Genomic DNA, 12,451 nt, shown 5'->3' on the forward strand with positions numbered 1-12,451 from the left:
AGATTTAGGAACCTCTGTAACATCCTCAGCCCTGAAGACTGAAGCAAAGAAATCATTTAATCGCTCCGCAATGGCACTGTCTTCCGTGATTGCTCCTTTTATATCTTTATCGTCCAAGTGCCCCACTGCTTTTTTAGCGGGCTTCCTGCTTCTAATGTATTTAAAAAACATTTTACTATCATTTTTTGAATTTTTGGCTAGCTGTTCCTCAAAATCTTTTTTGGCTTTTCTTACTACATTATGACAATTTGGGAGTGTTTATGTTCCTTTCTATTTTCCTCACTAGGATTTGACTTCCACTTTTTTAAAAGCTGCCCTTTTCTCTCTCACTGACTTTTTAACATGGCTGTTAAGCCATGGTGGTTCTTTGTTAGGTCTCTTACTGTGTTTTTTTATTTGGGGTATACATTTAAGTTGGGCCTCTAGTATGGTGTCTTTAAACAGTTTCCATGCAGCTTCCAGGGATTTTAGTTTAGTTACTCTACCTTTTAGTTTCTGTTTAACTAGCTTCCTCATTTTAGCGTAATTCCCCTTTTTGAAATTAAATGCCAGTTTGACCGCTGCGGTGTTCTTCCCAACACAGGAATATTAAAAGTTATTATATTGTGGTCACTATTTCCAAGCGGTCCAGTAACAGTTACCTCTTGGACCAGATCCTGCATTCCAGTCAGGACTAGATCAAGAATTGACTCTCCCCTTGTGGGTTCCTGTACTAGCTGCTCCAAGAAGCAGTCATTTAAGGCATCAAGAAATTTAATCTCTGAATTCCGTCCTGAGGTGACATGTACCCAATCAATATGGGGATAATCGAAATCTCCTATTATTACTGTGTTTTTTATTGTGATAGCCTCTTTAATCTCCCTTAACATTTCAGCATCACTATCACTGTCCTGGTTAGGTGGTCAGTAATATATTCCTAATGCCATATTCATATTAGAGGAATGAATTGTAATCCATAATGATTCTATGGAACATTTTGATTCTTTTAGGATTTTTGTTTCATTTGATTCTCTATTATCCTTCACATATAGTACCACTCCGCCACCCGCACGACCTGTTCTGTCTTTCCGATATAATTTATATCCCGGTATGATAGTTTCCCACTGATTGTCCTCATTCCACCATGTTTCTGTGATGCCTATTATGTCAACTTCCTCCTTTGATATGAGGTACTCCAGTTCACCCATCTTATTAGACAGACTCCTAGCATTTGTGTAAAAGCACTTTAAAAAACTACCACTATTTATATGTCTGCCTTTCACAGACGCCTTGGATTTTTTTATAAGCGATTGTTTCACATCTGATCTTGCCCATATATTATTTCCCACGTTCCCTATCTGACTAACTTCTAGGGAATCCCTATCTATGGAGCCTCGTGTAACAGAAGTCTCCATCCGATCCACGTGCTCCCCCGCACCAATTGGCTTTCCCCCACCTCTTAGTTTAAAAACTGGTCTACGACCTTTTTAATGTTTAATGCCAGCAGTCTGTATCCACCTTGATTTAGGTGGAGCCCATAATTCCTGTATAGGCTCCCCCTACCCTAAAAGTGTCCCCAGTTCCTAATAAATTTAAACCCCTCTTCCCTACAGCATCGTCTCATCCACTCATTGAGACTCTGAAGTTCTGCCTGTCTATCTGGCCCTGTGCGTGGAACTGGAAGCATTTCAGAGAATGCCACCATAGATGTTCTGGATTTCAGTCTCTTTCCTAGTAACCTAAATTTGGCCTCCAGAACATCTCTTCTACCCTTCCCTATGTCCTTGGTACCGACATGTACCACGACCACCAGCTCCTCCCCAGCACTGCCCATAAGTCTGTCTAGATGCCTCGAGAGATCCGCAACCTTCGCACCAGGCAGGCAAGTCACCATACGGTTCTCCCGGTCATCACAAACCCAACTATCTATATTTCTAATGATCGAATCCCCCACTACTAAAACTTGCTTCTTCCTAACAGCTGGCGCTCCCTCCCCTGGAGAAGTATCCTCGGCGCGAGAGGATACCATAGCACCCTCTGGAAGGAGGGTCCCAACTATGGGATGGTTTCCCTCTGCTCCCATTGACTGCTCTCCTTCCCTGAGCCTTTCATCCTCCGTAACAGCATCAGGACTGTCAGATTGGAGGTGGGACAGCCCTACTATGTCCCGGAAAGTCTCATCAATAAACACCTCTGCCTTCCTTAGCTCCTCCAGTTCAGCCACCTTGGCCTCCAAAGCATGCACTCGGTCTCTGAGGGCCAGGAGCTCCTTGCATCGAGCACACACATACGCCATCCGCCCACAGGGTAGGTAGTCATACATATTGCACTCGACACAATAAACAGGGTAGCCCCCACTCTGCTGCTGGGCTTCTGCCTCCATTTCCTACTCTAATTATATATGAGGGTTTAATTAAATGTTTCAAATACAGGTTGTTATAAAGGATTTAAGTTTAAGGGCAATAGAAGTCACTGGCTCCCTTTAAACTCCCCCCTTTAAACTCCCTCCTGTTAGCACTCACCCTGTTCGCAAGCACCCGGTCGCAAAGCTCCCTGGTCGCTTACTAGCAGGCTTTAAGTGCTCAGCCTCCCTGATAGCTCCTCCCTCTGTCTACAGCTCAGCCAATCAGCACACGGTGTTTCAATTCAAACCTAATCAAGACTCACAACTTCTTACTGGTGTGGAGGGGGAGAAACACCAGCTAAGGGGGACACATGGCTTCCCCATGTGACCCCAACCCAGCCCCTGACTCTCTTTCCCTTCCCCACCCATCCTATGTTACCTGGGAGCGGGGCTGAGAGTGAGAGAGCAGCCAGGGCATTTCTACTGCTTTCCCACTCTGCCCATGAGTAGGGAAAGGAGGAGGGGGCTGGCCTCTCCCCCTGCCCTTCCATGGAGGGGTGTCTCCTGCAGCTGTGTACTGCAGCAGCACTGTCAGAGGACAGGGTTGGAGAGGTAGGGCTGGGGAGTTCTGCCCCTTTCCCTGTTGGGAGGGGCAGCAGGCAAAGGTACAGAGTGCCAGCAGCTCCTAGCTCCTCCCTGCCCCACTCCACCAGCCCTGTTCTCCGCTGGGGCTGCATACAGACAGCCGGAGAGAAGCAGCTCCATGGAGAAGTTGGGGGTATTACAGTGTCTTTCTAGTATGCCCTACTGTATAGAAATGTCTTGTTGGTAAGGCATACCAGACAACTTTCACTGCTGGTCCTGACACTCAGATGCCCAAGCTCCAGATGGAACTTCGTACTAGGCATAGCCTCACCTCTCTTGCCTGCAAGAATCAATCTGTCAGGTGTTTTCATAGGCCACCTAACAGATCAGCCCCTGCATGGAAGTAGTCACCTCCTTATAACTTTCAGCCCAGTAGTTAGAGCATTCACCCCTGATATAGAGGACCAAGGTTCACATCCCTCCTTTACCTGACATGGAGAAGGGATTGGAACTCATACCTCCCCAGCCTCAAAAGCCTGCCTTAAATACCAAACACTGGGATATTCTGATGTGGGTGTCACCCATTCTGTCTTGCTGAAGCTGTTCTACTTTGTATAGATAATGAAATTCTCATTGGGCCAGAGAATGGCCAGTGGTTAGGGGACTCAGCTGGGATGTACAAGTCTCTGCACCAATAAATATTAGATGTGTGTCTACCACGTCCAGATTTAGGCACCTCAGTCTCTTTGGTATATCATCTTATGTAGCTTGGGTTTTCATGGATCCCATTCTGCAGTATCTAACTCCATCCATTCTAGTGGGTCGCTGAGTTATTAAGTCAATGTTGTGGGTTTCATTGTGTAGCAGACCAAGTTAAGCATTACAACGCAGAACCTAAGTTCCTTTAGTAGATCTATCTCTTAGGTGCTTTTGAAAAGTTTACCCTTGGGCTTCATATGGGATTTCCATTCTCTCATGAGATGTAAGTCCTATATCATATATAATATTAACTTTATCAGTGCTTTACAAAATTAAATTGATTTTTTGTATGTATGCTATACAGATTTTGAGAAATGTATATGACTTACTGCACTGTTTTCCAGAAAGAAAGACTAGCCACGGTAGGAGGGGAAGATTGCCTGCAGAGCAGACGTGCAAGGCATTATGTTTAGGAGGGTAGGCCTTTAATTATATATGGTGGAGTTGCAGCCAAGGTGTAAATTATTTCATTTTCCTGATAAGGTAGCTCAGTTTTCCAAAGATTGGGAAACTGGTGTATTCCGTACTGTACTTGGAATTTAAATATACATCATTTACCACTAGACAGTAACAGGTCTTTAATTGAACATTAGAATTTAGGCACATAAATCACATAGATTTGGTCTAATAAACTTCTGCCTACTACCTGACAACCTCTTTGTGCAACCAACAATTCCCACATTATAAAAAATAGGAGTTTCATAATGGAAATGTGATGCCATTAACTAAAGATGTGGGTATCAGCATCAGTGTAATAAGGATTTCTCATCCACTCCTGGTTTATGTTGTATTAACATTTGAAAAAGCTATTTAAGCATTAAAATTAATATATCATAAAACAATAGTAATGTTTCACACAAAATAGTTTTATTTGAACCACAACTACTCACAATAGCTATAAATATTCCTATTCAAATTGCTATCATGAATATTGTATAAAATGAGAATAAACTAAAAATAAAATTAGAATACTTCTTTATAAATTACTATATGTCAAGCTAACAAATGGTAGACTTGTCATATTGAGCAACTAAATGTCTAAATGATCATTCAGTACTCATGGTGTTGGGAAAAAACGCTAGCTTTGTTGGCTATAAAGCAGTTGCTCGATTTTTCATACTGTCATTCTGCTCTATTAGCAAAGACTAACACAATTAGGTATGAATATGCAGTAATAACATGCAAATTGTTCGCTCACAATTGCCCCAAGGCAGCAGTCTCAGCCTTTCGAAGCTTGATTTCTTCTACATCATTACAGGCTTGGCATAATTCATCAGAATAGAAAAAAAATTCTCAGCCTTATTGCATGTGGCCAGCTAGTGAAATCATCAGTCGTTGTTAACCACTCTCCCTCAATAGGTTTGTTAGCAATGCTGTTCCCAGCTCCCTGCCACTCTTGCCCTTGTACATGTTTCCCTTGGGTAATGTTAGACACTACATTTGAGCCTGCCAGAACAATTAACCCTACTGTTAATTAGAATGAAATGTCAGGAGCACAGATGGTACAAGCTGGCACCCTGCCATCCCACCAACTGCTGCTGAAAGCAGCTACCCCACCGCTGACAGCTGTTCAGCCATGTCCCAAACCAGCAGATGTCAAAACTTTCCAGCTGAGGAAAGCTAAAAAAAGCAAAGAGGGGGGTTTCTAATCCCAGCAGTGATGATGACTGTTTTATTGCGATTTTATCCATTACCTGTTGTCATACCGTACCAATCAAGTAGAGTCTTCAAGCAGCAAGATGCAAATTAAAAATAATGATTCCTAATAGTCATAATAAATATAAACACAGCACAGCTGAACACTTCTGTACAATTCTGAAGAGAGCACTCAATAATAATTACACCCAATACGCAAATTACATGAATATTCCTTTAAATAATTTCTAAATTTAATTATGGCAGATGATATTTGAAATATTGTATAATAAAGAATTCCACCCAAAACTACTACCTTTGACACCTTCCTATACTTCAGTATGAAGAACTGCGTGGAAGGAAGCTATTGGGATCTTTGACCCCAAATCTGTACACCTTAGGCTATACCTAAGATCACCGACTTGCACTGAACTAAGCACACTACCACTTATGCCAGTGAAACTCATGTCACTCGGGAGGGTTGTTCTTTTCTCACTGTGGAATGATATACATTTTGCTGACATAAGTGACCATGTAGACATGGCCTTGGTTATATGATTAATCCTTATTCACACAGTTAGTCCCAATAAAGTCAACGTGACTCGACCTTTTCCCTATATAGAACTCACAATCACCCATTTAAATTTCAAGTTAGGCCATAGCTACAGCCCTCTCTGTACTTGGACTTCTAATTATAGCATCCAAATCATATTTTATATATTGCACCTTTTGGATGAGATATGAAACCAAGGTCTTGATCAAATGTGGTAATTAAATACTCTAGGACAGGGGTCGGGAACCTGCAGCTCTGGAGTTGCATGCCGATCTTTAAGGAGTCATTTGTGGCTCTGGGTGCTGAAGTTGCTGACTCCTCTGTGGCTCCACACCTACCACCATTGAAACAGTAGAACTAAATTTAACTGGTTTAATGGTCATCAGGGCTGTGAGAGGGATCTGGCCATTAAACCAACTGCATCTAGTTCCATTAGTTCAGCGGCAAGTAGCTGCAGAGAGCCCCTCACTCACAGAATCACAGATTCACACAGAATCACAGAATCATAGGGCTGGAAGGACCTCAGCATGTCACCTAGTCCAGTCCCCTGCTTCAAGCAGGATCAACCCCCACTAAGTCATCCCAGCCAGGACCTTGTCCATCTGGGACTTAAAAACCTTGAGGGATGGAGAATCCACCACCTCTCTAGGCAAAGCATTCCAGTGCTTCACCACCCTCCTGGTGAAGTAGTTTCACCTAATATCCAACCTACACCTCTCCCTCTTCAACTTCAGACCATCACTCCTTGTTTTGCCATCTGACACCACTGACAACAGTTTCTCATCCTCCTCTTTAAAGCTGCCCTTCAGGAAGTTGAAAGCTGCCATTAAATCACCCCTCAGTCTTCTCTTCTGTAAAATAAACAAGCCCAAATCCCTCAGGCTATCCTCATTGGTCTTGTGCTCCAGCCCCTTAATCATTTTTGTTACCATCTGCTGAACCTGCTCCAGCAAATCCACATCCTTTTCATACTGGGGGGGCCCAAAACTGGACACAATATTCAAGGTGTGGCCTCACCAGTGCCGAATACAGGAGAATAACTACTTCTCTAGATCTGCTCAATATGCTCCTCCTAATGCACCCTAGTATGCCATTAGCCTTCTTGGCTACAAGGGCACACTGTTTACTCATATCCAGCCTTTCACCCACCAAAACCCTTAGGTCCCTTTCCATCGTACTGCTGCTGAGCCAGTCAATCCCCAGCCTATAACAATGCTCTGGATTCTTCCACCCCAGGTGCAGGACTCTACACTTCTCCTTGTTGAACTGCATCAGATTTCTTTTGGCCCAGTCCTCCAATTTATCCAGGTCACTCTGGATTTTCTCTCTACCCTCCAACATATCTACCTCTCCCCCTAATTGTGTGTCATCCACAAACTTGCTGAGGGTGCAATCCAGTCCCTCATCCAGGTCATTAATAAAGATGTTGAACAACATAGGCCCCAGAACCGAGCCTTGCTACACTCCGCTTGAAACCAACCACCATCCAGATATTGGGCTATTGACCACTACCCATTGGGCCCAAACATCAAGACAGCTTTCTATCCATCATATAGTCCAGGGATCCAATCCATATTTCCTCAACTTATGGACAAGAACATTGTGGGAGACTGTATCAAAAGCTTTGCTGAAGTCAAGGTATGTCACATCCACTGACTTCCCCATGTCCACAGATCTTGTTACCTCGTCATAGACACTAATCAGATTGGTCAGGCAGGACTTGCCCCTGATGAATCCATGTTGGTTACTTTTGATCACTTTCCCCTCTTCTAAGTGCTCCAATATGAATTCCTTGAGGATTCCCTCCATTATTTTCCCAGGGACTGAGGCAAGGCTGACCACTCACCCTGTTACCCAAGCAGTCACATCCCTCTGGTGGGTGTGGCTCGGCTCACCCCCACCAGCAGAACATCTCTGTCCCAGCCTTCCTTCTGCTGGGCACGTATGGCTGTCTGGCATAGGCTTCCCAGACAGCATCACAGAGGGGTTAGTCCCAGGGGCTGGTTTGGAGCTGAGGTGGGTTAATCCTGGGGATGAGGGGGTTAGTGTGAGGATGAGGGGGTTAAGCCTGGGGATAGGCAGCACGTTTGCAGGATGGGGGGTTAACGCTTGTGGATGTGGGGTGGATTTGGGGGCTTACGGCTGAAGTGGGTAAAGCCTGGAACTGGGGTTGGGTTTGGGGGCTGATTGGGGTACAGCCTGGGAATGGGAACTTGAAGGGTTGATGCAAACATTGAGCCTTCCTGTTTAAGAGCCTATCCCCAGGCACCACATTTTCCTTGTCCTACCTTCTGCACACCGTTTTGAAGTCTGGAAGAGTGTCTTCTGGACTCCAAATTATGTGACCTTATGCTAATGAGGTGATGGGAATTTACATGCTTGCCTCCTTAACATCTTTTGGGCCGTTTATTAGCATGCCACTTTTGGAGAAAGTGGCATGTGTAGAAATAGACTGCATGTGCACTCTTATAAAACTAGGGGTTACAAAAAGTGCAGTTTGATGTTATTTATTAAGCACCGTCTCATATTCACATGTACTGCAGCTCTTGAAGTATTGATTTTGTAAATGAATTTGAAAAAATGGCTCTTCTTGCTATACTGTTTGCAGACCCTCTCGTAGAACACTTCGTGAAGGCATGGGGAGTTAAGCTTAGATCGTCAGCAAATTCCTACTCTACTAATTATATTTTACTTACCTAAACTTCCCTTCAGTTTCAGTATGTCACAGTGTTCTTCATTCCTTCCTGCCTTTGGCTTTCAACTGTTGAAGAGCTTCTTTATTCCACTTCCAGAGGCAGACATGAAATTATACCTTTACCTCTGCTACTTACTTCACTATTGTAAAGAATCAATGGGACTAATACATTCCAAAGAATTCCTTCACTGGTATTTCTGAACAAAGGCTTTTATACCGCAGATCTTAGCTATCAAAAGACATGCATTATGGAAAACATGTTCTAATATACCATCTTTTTATTCTGTGTTTAAACAGCACCTAGCACAGTGGGGTCCTGGTCGATGACCAATGCTCCTAGGTTCAACAGTGATACAAATAACAAATGATAATAGTAACACCACTTACATGTTCAAATTGTAACCTACTGATTCAGCAATGTGATGACAAGAAACTGCTCTTAAATTAAGGGGAAACCATGGTGAAATACAAAAGAAAATATTGCAATAGATTATATATACAATTAATTCATGTATAAATATACATTTATGAGGAAACTCAATTAATATGATTTTACATTTTAATTGATATTACAGTGCTATCTAGAGTTCTGAAACCAGAATCAGGACCATATTATGCTAAGTGATTAATATTATATTATATTTTATTATATTATGTTATATTACATTATATTATATTATATTAATCACCTAGCACAACTGGGTTTTGATTGAGTCCCCAAGCAAATAAGTAAGACAGTTTGATGCAATATATGTAATTACTTGAAGAATCTCTCCTTCAAAGTGTTTTTCTAAATACCTTTGTCAATGACCACATTTTTTTCTACATGATACACTCATGCTCAAGCATATAAAGCATTGCCTTTACTATGTCACTGGAAACTGAATATAAGAACTAGCCAACAAACAAAGCAGTGCAGTATGCAATAAGGTACAGTTGGTCTTTAATAACTTAATCTAGGCTTCTCAACAGTGCCATGAGTTATATGTTTCTATTTGACAACGCTTTTCTGAAAAACATTATGTGGGTTATCCTTTAACAAAAACGTGGTTGTAATATAAGAAATCTCTGTTCTAGGTTTGTTTTGATTTGTATGCAACCCACTCAGTTTACTTTGTGTTAATGATAAAAGTGTAATTGCTTGCAGATTCTAATTGTTGAGTTAACTTTCCATATGTTTGTACAGGCTGTAAACATTTGTTTTTGTTTCCTATTAAGCAAGAAATGTTCTATGTAACTACTTCCTTAGACTGCTAGTGTGGAGTGAAAGTGAAAGATCAGAAAACTTTCACAATGGACATTATTCGCAGAAGACAGATAGTACTCAGAACTAGAACTACAGAACTGGTGATTGAATTGTTTCGCTATCTTAGTATAAAAATTTAACTACTGAACATGGTTTTGTTTATTCCCCAGAAGTATCATTGGGAATCCTCAGTAAATATGAGCTCAAAGTAGAAAAGTCGTCTTTGATTTGAACACAGAAAAAAAAATAGAAAAACAGACACCATAATACAGTTAAAGGAGGCCACAACTATATAAAGAACTAATACCTGAACCAGGATAAAACACCCCAAATTACCGAGCAGCATTATTCCATCTCAGAACTTGATTGGCACCCCAGAGGCACTTTAGACTTGGGGTTGAGTGTGAAGGCCATGCTCTCCCACACACTCAACCTTGCCAAGGGACTCTGACTACATGCTAGTATCCTGACCCTCTCCACTTCTCCCTACTGAAAATGGTGCAGGTGCCCAGAGTCGCTAGCAGTGCCAGGCATAGAGCCACACACATTCACTGTGCCATATAGTGTCCAGAGCAATGCACAAGCAGCTCACTGGATTTTTGTATAATAAAACCCCAGAAATTACACTGCAACTTGCCAATATTGTGACAATTATAACTTAACCTTCTTGGAGGCCTAGCGGAATGTGAAAAACCCATACAAACATTTGCCTGTTTTAATATATTGAAAAATCCCTGCTAAACCTCGAAACTGTCCATTAGCCTTGCTCCTAGAATCATAGGAGATTCAGCATACTACTTCATGAACTGTAAGGGCAGGACTGTGACCAGACACCTTCAATGGGTATCATATGTGAGAAGATTTACAGTAGTGGATTATATGCTAATTTTATCTCTAAAGTCAATGCAGAATGTTGTCCACCATCCATTGCACTTCTGTAAGAAAAGTCATAGATATGTTATTATATATATAATGTTAGGTGTCTGGAAGCAGCTACTTAAATCTCCCAAGAGCACAGCTTATTTCCTAAGATTTTGTGTTGCATTGTATCAATATTGGCAACCAATTTAAACTATAGTTGCAGTTAACAAAATATAGTTTAGTTAAGAAAAACAGAAGCAAAAAATATAAACACATTTACTGGATTCGAATAGGTATGGACTGAAGAAGCCTGCAAAGATGGTTTATATTTCAACACCAAAAAGGTGGCTAAAGCTACACGTCAGAGTCCATGGCTACTCCTTTCCTTTTTCTTCCCTCTGTCTTCTCTCCCAGTTTGTGGCAAGTTGCCAAAACTAGAACCAGTTTTTTTGCTTTGTTCATGATATATGCAATCATCTCTCATCCCAAGAAGTTACTCTTACATAGTGAACGCTTGCTCTTCATTCTTTCTAAAAATCCTGCCCCATGCTTGTGTCTAAGCATGTCTATGTCTAGACTATGTCTAGACAACCATATGTCTAGACTACTTTGTTATTCTGGAATAGCTTCTTCCAGAGCTATTATTTAAATATAAACTATTCTGGAATAATGCATGCACACTACAGAGAAGCCCCAGAATAAGCAAGAGTTATTCTGAAATAGTGCACTCACACATAAGAGAACCTATTTCAGATTAGAGTTCCCAGAAGCTCTGGGGAGGGCAACAGGGTGGCTACTTCCCATGGCTACTTGGTCAAGGAAGTTGCTCTGAATGTCTGTTTCACAAGTCACTCCACTACTGCATCCCTGTCCCAAGACATACAGATTGCCTTTGCAGATGCCACAGCACTCACAGCATAGAGCTGGAATGGCTGCAAACCACTGCTGGCCTCACAGGCTTCATGTGGCCTTTCAAGACATATTCCCTTCAAGCAATCCACATGTTGCTCCAGTGGGACAATGACAACGTCAGATGAATCTACTCACACAGGTCCAGGTAGCCTATACCCCAGCAAGGAGAACTTCAGTGCCAGGCTGAGTAGGTGCCACCTGGTGGTAGCCTCAAGGGGAGGTTCTGGTGACACCTCACACACCTGGACCTCAGTGAGCACAACATCCTCTTTATGGTGGTGGCCTGTCACATGCTTCACAACTTGTGTAAGAGCAAGAGGCTCAAGTCAGAGACTTCACTCTTTCTAGGCCTTGTGGTAGCCTGGTGCAGCTCCTTGATTCTGAGCCAGCGCTGCTTCATTTCTGGGTGTGCCCCTTCTCCTCCCAGCCAATGGTGATCCATCCATAGACCTCAGAATTTCACTGCCTGGTGCAGAGATCTTGGACAGTGTTCTCGTCCATTCACAGCCCTATGAAGTCCAGGATCTCTCCGCCAGTCCAGGATTGTGCTCACCTGCGTCCTGGGGCAGTAGGTGCCATGGGAGCACTCTGGTGGTGCTGTCAACCCCTGGGGGCTTGCTTGAAGCTCAGTCCTGGCTCATGGCTTCCTCTGACTACTCTGCATTTTGCACATGGCTTTAGGGCAGGCCAGGTGCAGGGGGAAGGGGGCGGGGAGAGGGCAGTGAGCCACAGAATTGGCCACAGGTGTGCCTAGAGTGGCCAGGTCTGCAACTGTGCCAAACCCCTGTAGGCCAATTACTTTGAACTAACACACCCTGCCCATGCAGATTCATGTTACTTTGAAATAAGTATTTCAAAATAGGCAATTACTCCTTTCAAAAC

The sequence above is a fragment of the Carettochelys insculpta genome, chromosome 2 (genome assembly GCF_033958435.1).
Source record: "Carettochelys insculpta isolate YL-2023 chromosome 2, ASM3395843v1, whole genome shotgun sequence".
Lineage (NCBI taxonomy): Eukaryota > Metazoa > Chordata > Testudines > Carettochelyidae > Carettochelys > Carettochelys insculpta.